General features: G+C 43.7%; 1 protein-coding gene across 1 annotated transcript in view; it reads right to left on the bottom strand.

The window, feature by feature from the left end:
* Positions 1–19905, bottom strand: part of LOC118099659 (protein eva-1 homolog C) — a 65884-nt gene that overhangs the window by 6717 nt on the left and 39262 nt on the right. The window lies entirely within an intron of this gene.

Below are 19905 nucleotides of genomic sequence, written 5' to 3'. Positions count from 1 at the left end.
TACACACCTACACGCTCCGTTGCACTTTGCAAAATACTTTCCTTGTGATATTCTGACACAGAAGTAAACTTGGAGCTCATGCAGAAATTTTCTTTTTACACAGAACTACTTATTCAACTGAGAGCTGAATGTTAAGTGACTGGTTAAACTTTGAAAATTAGATTAGACAGCAGCAGGTGCAGGAAAGTTTTATATCTGCACTTACACACACACACAACTCAATACATATTTCTTCAGCCAATAAAAACTTTGAAAACTCAAATCTCAGCGAGACGTTTCACCGCTGAAACTTCCCGTTGGGGTTTTGAGTATTTGACAAGTGCACACCAGAAGATTATAGAAGGATTTGGCCCTAAAGTACAACATGTTGGATTTTATTGTGATATTGCCAACTAGGGTTGTATGGAAGAGATTTAAATTCTTCGCTATCTGATGTCGGGATTTAAAAGAACAAGTGCAGCTGCCTCCAGTGCCACTCTGGCAGAGGCAGGCGAATGTACTCTGGTACTTATTATGGGATACAGAACATGCAACACACATGGAAGAGGAGAATTGCCAAAACTCTTCTGTGGACAGAGATCGTTTTAGTTTGAAAACACAGTTGATGTAACCTAATAGCAGTAGTGAATGATTTCTGGTCTTTATTTCAATCTGCTTTGACGTCTCCACCTTTCTGCATTGAGGAAAAGGTACATTTAACCACTGCTGCGTAATTACATCATCTCATGTGGCAAACCGCACCATTCTGTCACATAACCAGGGTTAAAAGAAAATTGAGACTTAATTTGATCCACGTCTGGTTGGCACAAACTAAATAAACTCATGTGAGTGAAGGTGAACCAGGCAGCGGAATGAAGAAATTCGATTCGGCCAGCTCCCCCCGCCCCCCGTGCTTCCTCTTCAGTCTGACGCACTAATCTTAGGTCTTAAAACTCCCCCCCACTGCCACGCTGCCACTATCCCCATGCCACGCCCTGATTACAGCCTTCTGATTGGCCCTAATTGACTGCACATGTGGCCCAAGGTCACAGCTGAGAGGCACCGTGATGCGACACACACACACACACACACACTCACATATAGACATTTCTACCCAGCTACAGATCGAGACACAAAAGTGCACGTGCACCGTGATCGCCAGCTGCAGCAGATGCACGTGAACACACATGGATGCATTACCTGCTCCAACAAAAACAGCCATTTCTTGTGTTTTCCTACTTTGTTAGCAAGAGTTGGTGCAGAACAGTAGATCGACTGCTGTTCCCCGTCTAAAAATAATTGTCACAAAGTTAAAGCAAATGGCCACAAACCACACATAAGGAGCCAGGCAATAAAACGAGAACCAGTAAAAGGGAGACAGAGGAGTGCAAGGGAGAGAAACCCAGCACATAAATCACACTCCACCGTCTGCATTATAATGACACGGTCACATAAATGCGAAGCAAACGAGTCCTGGCGATTCCTAATTTAACTCCACTGCGCGGGAGCCGCGCCAGCGTGGTCCCGCTCGGCGGCCTGCGATCGCCATGGGGAGCGCAGATTTTGAGGCGGGAAAAGAGTGCCCATAACAATGGCCCGTGTTTACACTGGCAGAGCCCGGCTTTGTTTTCACTGGGCTCTGCGGGCCCGAGTGTGTGTGCATGCCTGTGTGTGTACATGTGCTGAGCCATGCAGAACACTGTTGTGACAAAGCCCCGTAAGCCAGAGGGGATATAATGAAATATTAAACCATGCTAAATCTGAGATGAGATCAGACCCAGGGCCAATAATTTGAACATACTTTAGCATTTATGTGTGTACACGGGGCGCTGCTGGGAACTAAATGTTTTGGGTATTGTTTTAGGGAACTCTGTAATGCTCGCTCGCTCTGAGATTTTGACGAGACTTCAGCTTCATCTTCGGTGTGATCTTTCTGCACAGCTCAGTCTTAAGCGGCTTTCAGACACGAACTCCAGATCGTGAAAAGTCCTCGAATCTCGTCTGCGTCTTCTTCGTGTCCTCGGCTCCTCTTTTTCATCCTGAAATATTTGAATTATTTTTATCTTTTTTTCAAGTTTTGCCTACGTCTCATGTGTCACCGATACACCCACTCGCTCGCTCGGAATTTTGCAGATAGTTTTCTGCTGTATTCTCATACTCTGACATTTTCCAGGAAAGGTTCTGATAAAATTCCGGAGCAACTGACTCAACCATTTGCCCCTCCAGAAATTTTTGGGAAAATGTCTGGACTTCAGTGCATGTCTGAAAGCAGCTTTAATGTGGTGACTCTAAATTATACGCCATGAGGGTGCAGCAAAATGACAAATTGTGAGCACTTTAAAACCAGAAAGGGAGAATGTGTAAGAAACTGTAAACTGTGCACAACAGATACTTCTGACAGGAGCAGGAATTAATGTGCAGCTACATGAAGATGTGGAGATATTTTGTTTTCCGAATCAGAAAAATAGCAAGAATCTTTAAAAAAGTTATGTAGAGGATAACACCCTGAAAACCTGAAAAGAATATATACAAACAAAGAGGGGCATTGAAACAAAGAGCTGGTAGATGTGTGCATGTGTGTGAAATGTCAGAGTAAAAGTCTCAGTGTCTGGTTTCAATCAACGCACAGTTTCTACTTAATCTACAACATTAAATTACTCTCTGGAGCCAAACAATCACCCGACAACCACACACACAAAAGGTAGTGACTCAGTGTTCAGGGACATGCTTATAGATGCTTTTTTATTTCCTTGTGTTTCAGCTTTTTTTCTCCCACACACACAGGCATGCAGACATCAGCACATCCACCCACACACACAGACACACACTCAGATACACGTACACACAGTCATTTTTCACTTAGCTAATGACATTCCTGCAGAACAACTTGCAAGATGAAGGTGTTGAGATTGCATTCCTCCTCCTCCTCCTCCTCCTCCTCCTCTCCCTCCCGTATTCCTATTGTCCAGCCCCCATCTGAACCCTCTGACAGTATCCAGCTGACAGCAGCTGATTGGGCTCGAGTGTGTATGAGTGTGTGTATTTGTGTGTCTGTGTGTGTGTGTGTGTGCAAGTTTGACAGCTTACATGCAAGGGAATGCATTTCTTCAACATGCAGACAACACTGTGCATTGTTTGCCATGAGAATTACAGTGTAAGGATGTGAATGTGTCATATTGAAATGAAATATAGGACATTGTTGTATTATTATTGTATTAAACAACATATACAGTGGACAGAGAGAAGTACTTTCACTTTTAATATTTTAAGTATTTTTAAAGCTAGTATTTACTATTTAAGTTAATGTGGTACTTTTACTCAAGTGTAGTTTGGACAAGTATTTATTTGTACTTTTACTTGAGTAAAATGTTTGAGTCCTTCCTCCACCACTGTAGACATGTGAGAGCTGAATGTGTGTGTGTGTCCTTGAATGATGTAGAGCATGTGTGTCAGAGGACATGGTTAACACACTCCTTCTTGTTCTGTGTACACTCCAGGTCCGGGTCTGGTAACGCGATCAGGGGACTGCTGGTCAGAGCGGAGGGCTTCTCTGGGCTCCTGCTGCATTTTTGTGTCAGCGTGGGCAATCCAGCCTACTCCATTACGTTATGAGGTTAACTTGTGTGTGTGTGCGTGTGCGTGTGCGGCTGTGTGTGCGTGTGTGTGTGTGTCTACTACAAGAATTACAACATGCACTGGGAATGTGGTGACCTTAAAGCAGCACATTGGTGGTTTGAAAAGTTTTAGCCCATTAACTATGAACTACATCTAATTTACATGATTGTCGACAATTTCCCACAGCATGCCACCAGATTTAAACTTAATTCCAACCTTCGAGACAGACGTTTAATTTACATTCAGTAATGCACAAGACAGATAGAAAGCAAGTATTCCACGGTGAAGCTGTGAAAACATGGCATCTTGGGTTTGCCTATTCTGTTGAGAGCATAAAGCATATGGAATACATTGTCACAGAGAAAATTCAAGAGGAAACTGAAGAAATCAAATAATAGAGAACATGAAAACTAAGTTTCCTTTTCTACCAACAATGAATCTCAGCTGGGAACGTTACCAGTTGGCCGGCGTGCTCCCCTCCTGAACAACTGCCATCAAATTGTCCCTCAGCAAATGCTTTTAATCCCCCCCTCTGAAAACTCCACTGGAGCTGATCTAAGGCCACTGGGTGGAAAAACTGTGGCCAAACGAGAACTCTCACTGCAGCGACTGCTTGTAACTGTGCAAATGAGAAGCAGCCACTGCCCAGGAAACCGTTATTAGAACCAAGCCTCAAATCCTGGAGATCCAGGAAAAGTTCGGCTTTGTCTGTTTGGCTCAGTCGCTCAGTGGTCTCGTTTTTTACCCAGTCAGCGTTGATTCTGTAGTTGGCAGGAGCTTCTTGTTATGACGTCTGTTTGCTGATTGTTCTCCCCACACGCGGTGATATTTTAAATACAAGTTTACCATTTGATGTCGTTGCAAACTATGGCATAGCTCGATAGTGACGGAGTCTAAAAGCATCCAGACTCGGGGTATTGAGAGTTGGGAGAGCATTCCAGGATGGAGAGAGTGGAAAAGCTCAACCCCCCCATCCTGCCTCGCTGAGCCCCCTGCCCTACATTCTGCTGCAAAACACAGAATTCTTTTCCCATTTACTTTAATGGATAGCAGCACACATCCCTCTGCAGTCTGAAACACACACACACACACACACACACACACACACACATACATACACAGATGCCACAGCATGGGCTCTGAACGTAATCACTCTCACTCTCACCACAGCCATCAGTTATACTCCAAAATCCCAGCTGTTTTGGCTATTTAAACACTCCTCATGCGCCACCACATGTGCACGGACACACAGTTGGTGTCATTAACATGGAGGCAGAAATAGATGCACTGTTGACAGTGTGGGGTCATAACAATCAGTGAGAAGATCACTCAGTCAGTCCCACCCCTCAGACCCCGCAAAGACACACACACACACGTACTGGAAATAATGTCTGCTGAGGTGCTGAGGCCCAGTGGTCCCCTTAAATTAATTCAAGGCATCTGTTGCCTAAATATTTTTCATCAAGATCCATGAATTATTCCCTGGGAAATTGGTGAAAATGTCGAAAAGAGCAACGTTAAAGTGTTTTGGGGTATTTGGGCCACATTTGCCATTTTACAAGTGGGCAACTTTAGGCTCACAGTCATTTTGTCGAGGCCACAAAAAAGTGGCTTGCCAATTACTACATTAAAAAGTAATTAGTTACTAGGTACAGCAACTTTTGAGGTACTCTTAAAAGTCTGCTTCAGTTTTCTGAACGACTGTCAAATTTTATCTATTATTACTGCTTCCATGAAACAAGCATTGGAGCAATAAAACACAACCGACATGTTTTCATTAACCGGAGCCGGAACAGGCCTTCAAATCTAACTCTAGGTCAGTGACAGTGTTTTGGCAGCGGGAAATAAAACAACAACTGTTTCTCGGACATTTACCAGGTGCTCAAAGATTAAAATGACTATTCTTTGATGTGGAGAAAATCCTCACACCGGCTCGTAGACTCCAACTCAGACATGATGAGTGATTGATTTACTCATTTGTGACACTGAAGTCGGGCGGCGGCTGCATCGGTCTGCTGAAGTCTGCAGTTGTCCATTGCACAGAATAAGTCCAAAGCAATGAGTAACAAGCCCCTTTAAGTTTATCTACAAGTTAAATCTACTGGTATTTTCATTGTGATGTCGTTCGTCTCGTCAGTTTGTAAGAATTTGTCTGATTCTTCTAGGTTTTGATTTATTTGTCAGCATTTACTCAGAACTCCCCGAATGTCATCCGGGCTCATAATTTAAGAGGAATGTTTCCGAGTTTATTTCAATAATGAAAACACAAAACAGGATTTAGAAATGACAAAAAAAGTGATCTAACACAAAAGACGTAAAAGGCAATTTACAAAGGCATACTCTGTAGTTTATAGTTTTCAAATTAGAGGGACACTGATGTAAAATCAGCAGCTCGTTGGTAAATGGTCTGTATTTATATACTAACCTTCTATTCTTGATAACCACTCAACAACACTTTACAAGACAGTTTTGCCTTTCAGCCACTCACACACACATTTGTACAGTGCACTTCAGTACATGTAACTGGGGAGACTGGGATCAAACCGTCGACCCTCTGGTCCCTGGAAGACCCACTCTCATGAGGAACTATACCATTAATCAATCTGTCCCCTTATTTCATTATTGTCCAAAAATCTGCCAAGTGATGAATCCCTGCTATAGCCCACAGTACAAGCCGTCCTAACTGTACTGGATCTTTGTTATCTAGTAGGACCCCTGTTCCTCTTCTGCCTGACTGCACGCTGCCCTCTGAATCCTCCAATGTTTGTATTTCCACGTCTTTATCGGCGGAACGTGGGGGAGGCGGGTCCTCTGTCGCAGTCAGCACAGCCTCATCATTATCTGATGCTCTGCTGGGTCAACAAGGATGTGACCGGCGCTGAATCATCAAAACGAACCGCCCGCCTGAACTCACTCCTTCATATCAGAGTTATGAGGTAACGGGATGTGGAGTTTTGATTGGGTCAAAGCTGCTGATGAGGTCGTCGAATGACAGTATCTTGTGAAAACAGTCAAGATTGAGATTTGTCATTCGCTGCCACTGACATGGAACAGAGAGAGAGAGAGCAGATGGTGGCAGGACTGGTCTAGACACAATCAGGACAGGAATAAAGCGGCAGCGGCATTCAACAAGGATGTTCCAGCGTGTGTCAGGGCTGATCTAAACAATGGTGCTATCTTTAGCTAAAGGCAACAACTGGTCACACACAGACGGTTAATAAAATGAACACGGGGCAACATTCAAATCTACTGGGACCTGAGAAATGAAGAAGGGTTTGGTGAAAGATGGAGTACGATTGGCTAAAAGAGTTTCTCTCTACAAAGAGAACTGTACAGACAAATGTCATTAAGCCTGATGCGTCCATACCACAAACACCAAGTCTTCATACATGAACTTGCATAACATCCAAAAGCCAGATGCCATAACATTGTATTTGTTAAGTTACGTCATGTTCACACAACACTTTGTGTCTCTGCAGCTGTTTTCTACATGTACGAGGCCTCATTAGTTCAGACAATACACTCAATAAACAGTTCTGTAAAAATAAAAATGCTCCTGACTTTTATGAAGCATGCGATTAAGTATTTAATAGAAACCAGACTGCATATAAAGATTGGAGAACATGACGGCTCCACAAAAATGAAGCCAAAACACCTTGATCGCCCCCTGATGGCTGGCAGACTCCGGCTCCACATATGGAAAAATATGGAAAATCAACCCAAGATCCATATGTTCTCATCACTCGGTAATAATATAGAAAATTATCACATGAAAAAATGGTCCATTCAGCTAAGACTGGTAGGTAGTGGGTATAGATGAATGCTTCAGCTAAGTGAACCTTATGTTTAATGATTTTATATAAGTATAGAGCAGTGCAGTATTCTCAGGGCATTAAAACAATAATTCGACAGCTTTAGACGGAGATAAAGAAACGTCTACAAGAGGCTTTGCTCCGTCCTACGACAGATATTACCTCAGACATTCATCAGGGTCGGCAGCTAACTCGCTGAATGGGTCTCTTTCATACAGCAAACTACATTAGAGAAGCTAATTGAAAGGAGCCGGGACAAAGATAGTATGGCTTTGGCATTATAGCACACAGCACTTCCCTGGTGGATTTAATATGTCCCTGTACTTCTCCATTATGTCCAGGTGGATGTGAAGATTGCACGCTATGCAACTGACGTCTATACAAGGACTTGTTACGCCTACACAGTCTGGACAAATGGTCGGATACAGACAGCGACCCACGGGCTGGGTTCATTGAGTTCATTGTCTGACCAATTTAAAGCTGTAATTTACTAAAAACTACAATAAAAGTTATCAATTGTGTTAATACAACTTGTTATCTTAATTTGAACAAACTTAACTAATGTGTGTGTTACCAGTTGAAGTATTTTCTTTATTAAGTTGGTCCAACAATTTTCTTTTTTTCAAAGTAACTTAAATCTAACAGGGTCTTTCTATATTTGGGGAAAATCCAACCACACAAAGTAAACAGTAAACACTATTGTGAGCAGCGGCTGAGAGTGTGACCACATTGTCATAGGGATAGATGCTGCTAGTGTATGATTTCAGAGTCACATGCAGTGCGGTGGGACTCCCTCCGTATCGTACTGGCTTTTCAGTAAACACCAGAAATAGCTAGATCTGAGTACAAGTCATTGTTCTAAATGACGGAGGACATACCATAACAAAATAACGCACTGTGTGTCATTACGTGCTCTATGATTTGATGCAGGCCATCACACTCCAAGGTTCCTTCTTTTTCATTTTGGTGAAACACTGTCACCTGCCCGGCCTCATATAGTGCACGTCTGTCATGGTTGCTTCCCCCCCACCCTGTCATTGTCAGGCAATTAGACGAGCCCTAAGTGATAGTGGATCACAAGTGGTAGTATTCAGACTAAGTAATACCTTGCTGTACTTCACAGATAGAGAACCTGTGATAACTCAAGCATCAACAAACCAAGCGAGTCGGCGTGTTCATAACAGTATAAGAGAGGGAGGGGTATTTTTTTCTGTGTGTTGACGGGCTGCTGGGTCATATTAGTGGTCAGACCTGGACAGAGATAATGATGGTGAGGTCTGATTCAGAGTCTTATCGCCACAAGTATACACGCATGCATATTACCGTCCGCCTTTTGTTTAGTCTGCTACAACAACATTACACTTAGGCTGGATTATTGGTTGAAATGTTTTGATACGGTTTACAGTGCCGGTACCTAATTTTCAGTTTCAATCACCAGAGTTATTCTTTCTTTGGTAAAGTCCATTGAGGAGAAAAAAACAGGCATTCCTCCGCCAAGGCCCTGTAGTCCAATTAAATGATATCAAACTGCACCAATTTGAACACACTCATAGATGTCAGTCCCTTAAATATGTCAGAATTAAAAAATCAAGAACCGTGAATTATTTCCTGAAGATTCATTGAAAGTGTCCCAATCAATAAAAATGTTGCAACGTTAAAGAAAGTAAAAAAAATTTCAATCGGCAAAATTAAACTGGCTCTTCCCGAACCTATACCACATCCTTCCACTACGTTTTGTAATAATCCGTCAAGTAGTATTTGCGTAATCTTGCTTACAAACAAACAGACAGGGGTGAAAACATAACTTCCTTGGCGGAGTTAACTATCATATCATCAAATAAGTGCAGAGGAGCATGAATCCGTGCAAGAATCCTGATATTGCTACTATCGATACATTTTGGTCGGTACCAAAAAAAGTTTGATACCCAGCTCCACGTTGAGCTGAACCTGTCCCCCCTGAGCAGACTTTTGATAATACTCTACTACCGGCTATTATTAGAACCAGTTCCGAAAATAGACTTGTGGCTGGTGCTATCACAGGCTCCACTGAGCAGCTGTTTGTGATCGAGAGAGAAGAGGAAGGGAGGACAGATGAGAGGAGAACTTTAAACATTTCCTTTCATTTCTCTCCTCACGGCTTGGGTTTCTCCTCACACAAGAGCACTGAATACATACATTGTTCTTTACTGGGGTTTTCTGGGCACAGCTGGCCATCTGTTTGTCTGTATTTCCTGTAACATCCAGGCTGCGTCCTGTCGTCTTCTTCTTCTGCCCGTCAACTCAGCTGCGGTCTTAAAACAGCTTGAGCCACAGCAGATGCAGATGCATGTCCTCGGGGGTAAAGAGCGCGAGAGACCGGCAGCGAGAGGAGTGATAGACGCAGACGCTGCCAGAGACACTGTTACAAGGCTCTTTAAAATAAACACCTGCTGCAGTGGCTGAAGTGCCCGGGGGACACGGGAGATCCTGCCGTCTAACATTACGGCTGTGATTAGATAATGAAACCGAGCTAACAGAGTTACAACTTCGTAAACTATCTCGCAAGTCCCTGAGCCACAATTACATGTCCTGTATACGAGGAAACGCACGACTCGTATGTGCTGTAGCAGAGCAGGAATAAAATGAAAACCCTGTTTCAAATACTGAAATAGCTCCATTGAGGATTTTCGTATAGTTTACACCTGATTAATCTCCTGTAGTTTCTTTGGCGAATTCTAGGATTCCTTGGTTTGCTGGAGCCCTGTTTCTTTGTGTGACTACCGAGGCCTTTGCATCCTGTTAACACTCGTGGGGGGAATAGTGTTTTAATACACATTACTTCCCTTGTTCTCAAACAGTCGATGATTTGATAAACTTTATGCCTTTTCCCCTTGGTTTGCTTTCTTTTCACGCAAATGAAAATTCAAGCTAAGTGAAAAAAGCGTGACTAAAACCAACAGGAGACTGTTCACTCCTCTCACTGGTTGGAGAGCTGTCTGGCTGTCAGGTTCAGGAGAGCTATTTGATTCAAGAGGAAAAGGAAACGGAAGTTTGAAACGGCCCTGAAACCTTAGTAACTTCTGTGTGACAGATTAATGAGCGTTAAGAGCATGGATATCTGTATTTGTGTCCGTCTGTATGTGGAACGGATATCTCGCAAACCATTCATCTTATGGACGTTACGTTTGGCGTGTTGAATTGTTAATGGCCCAGGGAAGTGCAGTGTCAGATTTGTTGTGATTTGGACATGCAATACGTTAAAAAATGTGTCTTCAGTCTTTGGATCAAGTTGAACATGTCTTCTTTTATGTCCTTGGATAAACAGCAGCAGCCGTTCGTCAAACTGTGGGGCAAAATGTCGAGCTGAAATTACACAGCTTTTACTTTGAAAAGATGTGAACTTGCCATTCTCCTTAACGGAGAAGAAGTTGTAAAGACTTCACCAATCAGCCTCTTCTACCCAACAGGAATCAACCTCTTGTCACAGCTGAGGAGATCAGTCTTCTCAATCCCCAGCCCAGCCGGCAGTATTCTCTTTCCAGCTGTGCCGTAAATCTTCTTGGTATCAACTGAATAAATCCTCCGACGGGAAACTGACTGAGGCTTACAGAGTTAGAAAATGCAATGTGATCTGCAGTGGCTTGTGTCTTTTCTCACTCTTGCTACAGGGGGTTTTGTGCAGGTTTGACAAGAGACAGACTCACAGAAGCGTACACTGGCACATAGATCAACAGTTGACATTTAGAATCACACACATTACGCAGAACACCTTTCTAGCACATATATTCTGGCCTGAGACAGAGGAAGACAGGAAGTTTATGTGGGAGGGATGAAACGAGAGGGCGAGTGGAGTAAATTATGTGAGGGGGGGGTGGGCGCAGACAAAATCAGTTGACACCAGACAGTCCAAATAATTCATATTCTTCATGTCGACAGTCGTATAACATAACGAATACAAATAACCGCTGGATAGGAGATAGATAAGTAAAAAGCAGACTGAAAATTTAAACAAGTAAGCTTTGCTATTTTTGCAGAATGTTAAGATTGGCTGGGTAGTTGCTATAGGCAACCAACAACAGGGCCTGCATCCTTGAAAGCTGCATTCTGAGACCGATTGCGTCCGTGTGACCGGGCCACCCCATTTCAAAGGCTCCTTCAAATGCGGCCGACCAACAAAGGATCCAATGGGTGGATCCGTCTAGGGCCATGATTCACTGCACGCCAGTAATGAAGCTAACAACCTAGCTACGCAGGTGGCTAAGCTGCAGTAAATGCAGCCGCTGGAAGTCGGTAGAAATTCAATGGTAATCCTCCCTAGACTCTCATTTCAGTTCGTGGTAAACTTGGTTTTACGAAGGCACAGACGAACTTGTGGTTTTCATAGGATCAAGCCCTTCAAAAGATGCAGTCCATGGATTTGGTCACAGCAGTAGTCCTACACATGACAGACTAGAAGAGAGGTTCTGAGGTTAGGGAACCCTCAACTGACTCAAGGCAAGAAAGAGAGAAAAGTATATTTTCCCCAAAGCGTCAAACCATTCCTTTTAATACCAGCTGTTAGAATTAATGCTAAGAGTAATCTTGCTTTATTTAGGTCCACGATTCTGTTACGACACTGCAGTAAAATATACACCAGTATTCCCTGTGATGTGGCTCGGGCAGGGTCAAGGACTTGCCAAAGATAAGAGATGCCAGAATGAATGTGGTTGTAGGAGGTAGGGGACCACCCATGAATTCATCATTGCCGACCTTTATAGGGCAACTATCATATTAACACTGGCAGGAATTTTATTTGGCAAATGAAAGAGTAGAAACCTTGTGATAAAAAACAAAGAACATGTCGCTGCGGGTCTTTAAAAACTCATTAAATAGTCTTTCATTGTGCAGAAAATCACATATCACATGTCGTTTTTGCAACCTTTGTTCTGACAGGACAATTTTTATAAATAATGGAGACTGTATTCTTCTATACTCAAGAGAGTGACTTTTATACACTGACAGATTTTTATTGGCCCTAGCAAACTCCTTTATGTGTTTTTACAGAGCAAAATGGCAACTTACTTGTGATGTGTTTTTAAAACATTACCTCACTGCACGTCGGAGTTTCTTCACTGCGATTCAAAGTGGCCAACTACAGCGAATCTGGCACCGACGACAACAGAGTCCCCCGTGAATGTTTGCTTCCGTCAGCAAAGCTTCCAAAATCTTGGATTGCATAAAGACAGCATCCCAAAATCCGTCTGGTTTGGCCACGGCTATTACCAGACCCACGGAGGCCTGGATCCACTGTGGCCTCGCTAAACAAACACAACTCGGAGGTCTGGCTTTGCTTTAGCTGACGGACGTCATTATGCACATCGATTAAAAACAAACATGCTGGCAGAGAGAAACGTCCAGATTTTCGGTGTGGGCCCAGGGCTGGAAAATCCCCATTGACGCAAGGGTTAGTCAGGGGTAAAGAAGAGAGTGAAGAAGTGTGGGAGGCGGAGTACAGTGGCTACTTCTGGGTGAGGGACAATTCTTGATGCCTTTTTAATGTGTTTAATCTGAGCCGTCCAAGATGCCAATTTACCAGTTAAGCTGTTCCTGAATTGACCCTGAAGCTGAATGTTGATCTCTGCTTTTTTAATTGCCATAAAAAGCAAATGAAAGAAGAGAATGGGGATTATCCAGGTTCATCCAGCCAGCTCCGCAGTGTGTTGTTATTAGTGGAGAAAAGCCAAGATCAAAACAGAGCCTGCCCCCTCCAGCCTGCACAGGAATTAAATTAAAATGGCCACTGTAACCATTCTGTAAACCTGGTCCACGAATTCAAGATTTCAAATATGTATTCTCCGCATTTAGTGCAAATTTCTTCAGGATTTATTCATTTAAACACAAAACAAAGACAAAAAGTGTATAACTGTGTTTCTGCATGACACAAGTCAGTCTGAGACAAAGGAAAATATCAATAATGTCATATCACAACACATCAGCCACTGAGAAGGCTCAGTGTGAATCAATGACACACACATCGGTTCCCACGCACTCCGTGTGAAGCGTGTCTTCTATATCACACTCGTATCACATGAGCGCACGTGGGCCAATTTGTACCAATATAAATGACTACGTTTATTATTATGGCAGCTAATCATGAACCCTACAAGAGTGCACACACACACACACACACACACACGCAGACCCACACACACCTCAACCCAATCGGGCACTGGTGTCAAGTTGCAGACAGGAAACAGATGGCCTGCTGGGAAAAGAGGCAGAAAAAGGCATGCCAAAGAAGGCCAGAGAAAATGCCTCCCTCCCTCTTTTTTTCTCTCTCCCTACATCCCTCCTTCCATCATCTCTTCATCCTCCGTTGGAAGGAAAAGGACGAGCGAGGCCGTGGTGGTGTTCGGAGGGGCAGATCAGCGGGCTCTGGCTCGACATCAGAGTGATGGAGTTTTAAATAACAGCCCAGCATGGCTCTGCTGCACTGGGCTGGGAGCCTGCAGGCTGCCCAGGACACACACACATCCCAGTGGAGCAGAAGGTATTTTAAGCCTTCAGGGCATAATAATGTTATCAAGTGCTGTGTTTAACATTAACACAACAAATGTAAGAGGTACATTTACAGTACAGAGTGTGTGCAATTGAATATGTAACCTGGGTCACGACAAGAAAATTAAAGGAATAGTTCCACGTTTTGGAGAATACACATAATTGCTTTCTCTCAGTGTTAGATGACATTTACTGAAATGCATTGGCTATCAGCTTTTAAATATATCTCAGGGCAACGGAAATTGTCAGCTGGTTAGTTTGACTTAAAGTAGGCAGTATAGGTATTAGCTAGAATGTGTCATGGGGATTTATGTGCGGGAAAACCTTCCTGGACAGATGCAGTAACAGGTTCAAATCTCATAAAACCTATTTCTTTGTGACTTCCCTCATTCCTCATTAGAAGACACTGGAGTCCATGAGGCCCGTTCAACAGGTGACCTGTGAAGTTTACTTCCTCCACGAACGACCCCCTGACCTCTGCTTGGTACGCAGCACTGACCCATCAGCTGCTGAGGCCAGATAACCTCTGACCCCGAGAACAGCAATCAGAGATCAATATTGTCTTGAGTAAGGCCGCGCTCCACAGAGGACACATTGATGAGTGGACTGACCCCGGCTGCTCGAGGGTTGCGATCCATCACGTGTTTGGACACATGCATTTTCCAGAATCTCCAAATCTTAGATCTTTATCGTGGTGAAGCACAAACACCAAGACCGCGTCAGATGATGTGATGTCCAGACAGTGACTAAAAGTTTCCTTTAAGAGACTCGAGGTGTAATCGATTATTTAGGCTGGCGTCAAATTCCTCTACTTGTTTGTTTTTTTTCCACATATAATGCAACTAAATTCAAAGTTGAGGGTTTTGGAATTTTCATTTTTAATTGAAAAATATACTGTATGTGAAATACCATTATACCAATATGTAACCATGGCTACCTCATCTACACCAAATATAGTTCAAAGTATATTAGACAATGTCCTGTATCAGCAAACCACCTCGAAACTCTGTTCCAACATCAGTAGCTGTTTGTTGTAAATAAATATTCAAATAAGCAGTGGGATACAAACCAGTCCTATAAAAGCTTAGCACCTTATTACATATTAATTTACATCACTTCACAGCAGATGTTCTCCCTTCAACTGGCCGACATCTGAAAACCTCATTTAATGCTTCATTGAAAAACCCTGGGTTGTAAAACACACAGACGTCATTAAGCACGTCTGCTAATTTATAAAACCTGAAATAAAGCAGCGATATAAAAACTACTAAGGCAACGCAACCAGAAACACATGTTTACTGAAACCTGGTTGAAGTGGGTCCGACTTTAAACACATGTTTAGATAGGAACCTCCAAACAAAGTCTCTTCATCTGAGACCCTGAGTCTTCATTAAATTCTCACCCTGTAATCCTGCAGCAAAACACTTGGGCCTTTATTGGAAGTCTCGCTGGATTGTTGAGGAGTGTTTGGGCTTTTTCAAAGTCTCCAGACTTCTAATGGGGAGGCGATGGAGCCAAAACACAAAAACTTTGTCTCACTAAAAAGAGCCCGTCTGTGTTTGTCTCTCTTTTTCTTTCTCATTTCAGTTAGGCCGTAAAACGTTTGGCAAAGCTTTACAGAAACACTTCATATATTCAAAATCAAACCATATTTTCATGATTAACGTCATACAAAGATATAAATGTCTCTTTCTCTCTCAGTCAACAGTTCTATTTTTTTCCGCCATGCCACTAAATCCTCCTCTCAAATCAAGTCTCTCTGCCCTTTCTGGCCACGCAGCACATGTTCCCGGGCTCGTAGCGATCCTCGCCTCTCAGAACAAATTGAGTTTAATGGGGGTGAGGCAGGGTGAGCCGAGGGGAAGGTAAAGAGAGGCCTGAAAAAACACAGCACATGCTTCTCCGTGCAAGTCCCAGTGAGGAGAACCACAGCGTTACTGCTTCCACGCCATGCCATTACTCCTGAGCCCCCAGTGCCACAGTTACATGCACTGGGTTGAGCAGAAACACAGGAAAACGTACATTTTAATATGACTTTTAACGAAGGGAAATGTCATTATGTTGAGTTTTATCTCTCTTGTGCTGCTTTTGGACATGCACTGAACTGCACTACACTGACATGCATCTTTTCCTGCCAGCCCCAGAGGAAAATGTCCGGAAAATGTCCGAGTGAGCCCATGTGAGAATACAGCAGGAAGATGTCTCAGCGAGTCGGTGTGGTGATGACGTTTCTAACCTGCGACAGATTCAAAACCGGAAGAATCCAAATATCTCAGGATGAAACAGAGGAGCCATACATGTAGAGGACGAAGATGTCAACGTAGAAAGACAACGAGATTCAAGAGCTTTTGGTGATGAGGGCCGACAATCTTCCAGAAAATGTCCTGTTGTTGTGAACATGTCTGACCCAGTTGTCAAAGAAACGTTTCACCCGACAGTGACTCATCTTCCTATAGAAGAAAATGTGAAACAGCATCGTTTTACCACGAGCAGGTTAAGATCACACTCACTGGCAGATACCAGTTAACCCAGTTGACACGCAAGTGAGCAAACATACACACCTTGGGCAAAAACCCTGACATGAACACACTCAGTTGGAATGCACCTCAACCCTGGTCTTTTCCTGCATGGTGCAATGTTCTGCTTTAATTAACTGGACTATATGTGCAGGTTCTTCTGAGGGCAACACACACTGGATCTCTCTCAGAGGGGCAGCGTCCTTCACCTTGACCCGAGAGAAAATTAATTTTCCTGGGTGTGCATGGTTTGTTAAAGGGCAGGAACGCTTGCTGAATAAAGCCATTCAAGAAGTCCTCTGGCACGCAACTCCCAGACATGAGCAGGAACTGGACACGCAACTTTTCTGGATTACACACAGCAAATACCAATCTAAGGGTGGTATCACTGAGTTTAAGTTGTTTCCTTTCAAACAAGACTGACACATACATGTATAGATGTTTTAGGACAAATGTTTAACTGATTAATGTAACATAATATATTACAGTATTAGGGCCATGTTGAAGAAAGAAAATCCTGAGATTATAAGAATAAAGTCGTACTTTGTTCACTGAAAATGTAATCTTCACCAGAGGCTTCAAGTTTCCACATCACACTTTTGTAAGTTGCAATGTCACAAAACCCTGCATACAGATGAAATGAATCTGGTGAACAATTGTGTTAGTTGTGAATAAACAACTCTCCTCTCAACTGTATCTTGATCTGTGCATCGCTGAAGTCTGTGTTTTGCTTCCTCAGGTGTTAAGTTCTTTGAATCCCCCCCCCATTGCCTGTGAACCGTAACCCTTTTCCTTCACCCTCTCCCACCTCGATGACCTTTTCAGATCTACCAGGATCCAGAGGACTTATCCCCACACTCTCACCGGGAGATAAATAACTCCCCACAGATGAGCCTCCATCCAGGACCGGCCCGGCCAATAACGCTGGCATCAGAGGAGCAATAAAACACTGCTCCTGCAGGAGAAGGCTGCCTGTTCAAACTTCAAGCCATTTCAAAGAAGTGGCCTGAGAGGAAAAGGAAAAGTCCGGTTGTTGAAGATGAACTACAACGAGAAGGGCTCTTCCATTTAGAAGCAGAACTATGGTCAGGTCACCTGTTTCGCAGATATTATTCTAAATTAATATTTTCCCCTCTGTTTCGGAAAAGAAAATAAACGAGAACGTCCAGACGAGAACACACAAAAACGACAATGAACACTCTAACAAGCCGGGGCCAGTAGGTGGCGATAAAGTCTTCCATCAATGCTCCGTCAACTACCAGCACTGTGGTCCAAGTAATATTGGGAGAGGGAGGCTCCTGTGAATGTTGCAACGCGAATCACACGAGTAACGCAACACGAAAAATTTGCTTCGCGTTTGGTGTGAACGCACGATAAGGAAGTAGGAAAGTAATGAAGAAAGCAAGCGAGCAAGAAAGTAAAGAAGCAAGGAAGTAAGAAGTGAGTAGGAATTCAGTAAGTAAGAAAGGAAGGAAGAAAGAAAGTAAAGAAGGAAGGAGGGAAGGAAGGAAATAAGAAAGTAAGAAAGTAAGTAGGTAAGGAAGTAAATAAGAAAGTAAGTAAGTTCGGATGGAAGGAAGGAAGGAAGAAGGTAAGGAAGCAAGTACAAAGGAAGGAAGCAACTACTCTAGGAGAGCTGAAACATTTAGGAATGCATGCTGAGAGAAGAGAGAGAGAGAAGGATAAAAATCAAATCAAGACAAGAGAAGGAAAGAAGAGGGGCTTGGAAAGGAAAGAGGTCTTTTGCTTGTCTGTGAGAGAACCAGGCCAAAGCTCCGCACTGTGCCAGGTTCCACTCAGACTAGACAAAGTAAATACAAGCATTTAATGAAAAAGAGAAAAAAGGAAGTGAGTAGGTGGCGGAAAGAGCGGTGTGTGTGTGTGTGTGTGTGTGTGTGTGTGTGTGTGTGTGTGGAGCTATACGGGAAGATGTGAAGATAAAAGAGCACGAGAAGGTCTGACTGTCTGTTTTTACAACTGAGCAGTCGGCTCTTATCTGACGGCCGGACACAGATTTACACAGATTACCACAGCATTGTCAAACATGATGTCACATCTGTGTGTGTTGTGTGTGTGTGTGTGTGTGTGTGTGTGTGTGTGTGTGTGTGTGTGTGTGTGTGTAACGTTCATTCATCTCGCTCACTAATCATTTCTACTCAATCCCTGCGTCCACCTCCACATCCACATTGCTGCTCTGGAATAATAAAAACGAGAGCGAGTTAGCGTCCGGGCTCATTCCTGCGCCGCTGTCAGTCCCCGGCCCGTCCTCTCTTCTCGTAACCAAAACCACACACTAATTCATAAATTACAAACAAAGGGTCCCTTGTGGTTTGGGAGGGACCGGGCCCGGCGCTGCAAACTGGCGCTACATGGGGGGAGCGGCTACACGCGTCAATTAGAGAGAGAGAGAGGTGGGAGAGAAGTTGGTCGACGGGCAGAGAGAGGTAGGTGTGGATGCTCAAAAACAAGCTCCCACATTTACAGTCTCACAAACAGGCGAACTGTAAACACACGTTCGACACAGAGAGGAAAACACACACACACAACGACACACACACACACACACAGGATTTGGAAGCCATCGAAACTATTCTGTCATTTTTCGGAGCCCAGGAACTGAGTGCGCCATTGTGTGGTCTGAGCAGCTCACTGGGTTTTTAGGTCCTGTTTTACGAGGGGTGACGTGTGTTTGGGTGCGACGCTGGAAGTGAAGCCTGCGGTGTGTGAAGCCAAGCTTCTTTAATAAACACTGGTACACACGTGCAGTATCTGGAGTGTGTGAATGAGCTGTTCGAATGGTAGTAGAACACATTCCTCCGCCAAGGCCCAACGGTCCCTTTAAATGCAATCGAATTTCATCTAGATCCACGATTCTTTGGGAAAACTGAGACATAAAATACCAGATTCTTCCCCTGACCCGTCCTTCCACAAAGTTTCGAGGGAAATCCATCCAGTTGTTTTTGTGTAATCTTGCTCACCAACCAATAAACAAACATATAAACAAACCAGAAAACTAAGTGACAGGGTTGAAAACATAACCTCCATCCCACACACACGAGAAATGAGAATAACTGTTGGTTTTAAAGGAGCCAGTGTTGACAGGCCGTTGTCAGGCATCGCTTAAGTCGTGCACTTCATCGCCGGGCGCATCCGAGTGATCTCATCTGTCCACACGTGAAGCCGTCAGTTCCCCGTCAGGAGTCTAATCCAGTCAGTCAACCTGGCAAATCCCCCCCCCTCAGCTCCCGAACACTTGTTTCCCTGCGTTTCACAGGAATTCCACCGCGCACGGACTCAAACTCAAACGCCAGTTTTAACGCTCACATGTTCTCTCACATCCTCAACGCTAAGACAGCGAGAACATTCCTAAAGGCAACGATGAAGGTGAGGAATTGAAACTGGGGGGATCCTCAGATGACACAGAAACTCTCACAGCCGCAGCACAAACTCAAATATCCACACATTTA

This window comes from Hippoglossus stenolepis, chromosome 20 (genome assembly GCF_022539355.2).
Source record: "Hippoglossus stenolepis isolate QCI-W04-F060 chromosome 20, HSTE1.2, whole genome shotgun sequence".
NCBI classification, from domain to species: Eukaryota; Metazoa; Chordata; class Actinopteri; order Pleuronectiformes; family Pleuronectidae; genus Hippoglossus; species Hippoglossus stenolepis.
This window is presented reverse-complemented; position numbering and strand designations above follow the sequence as displayed.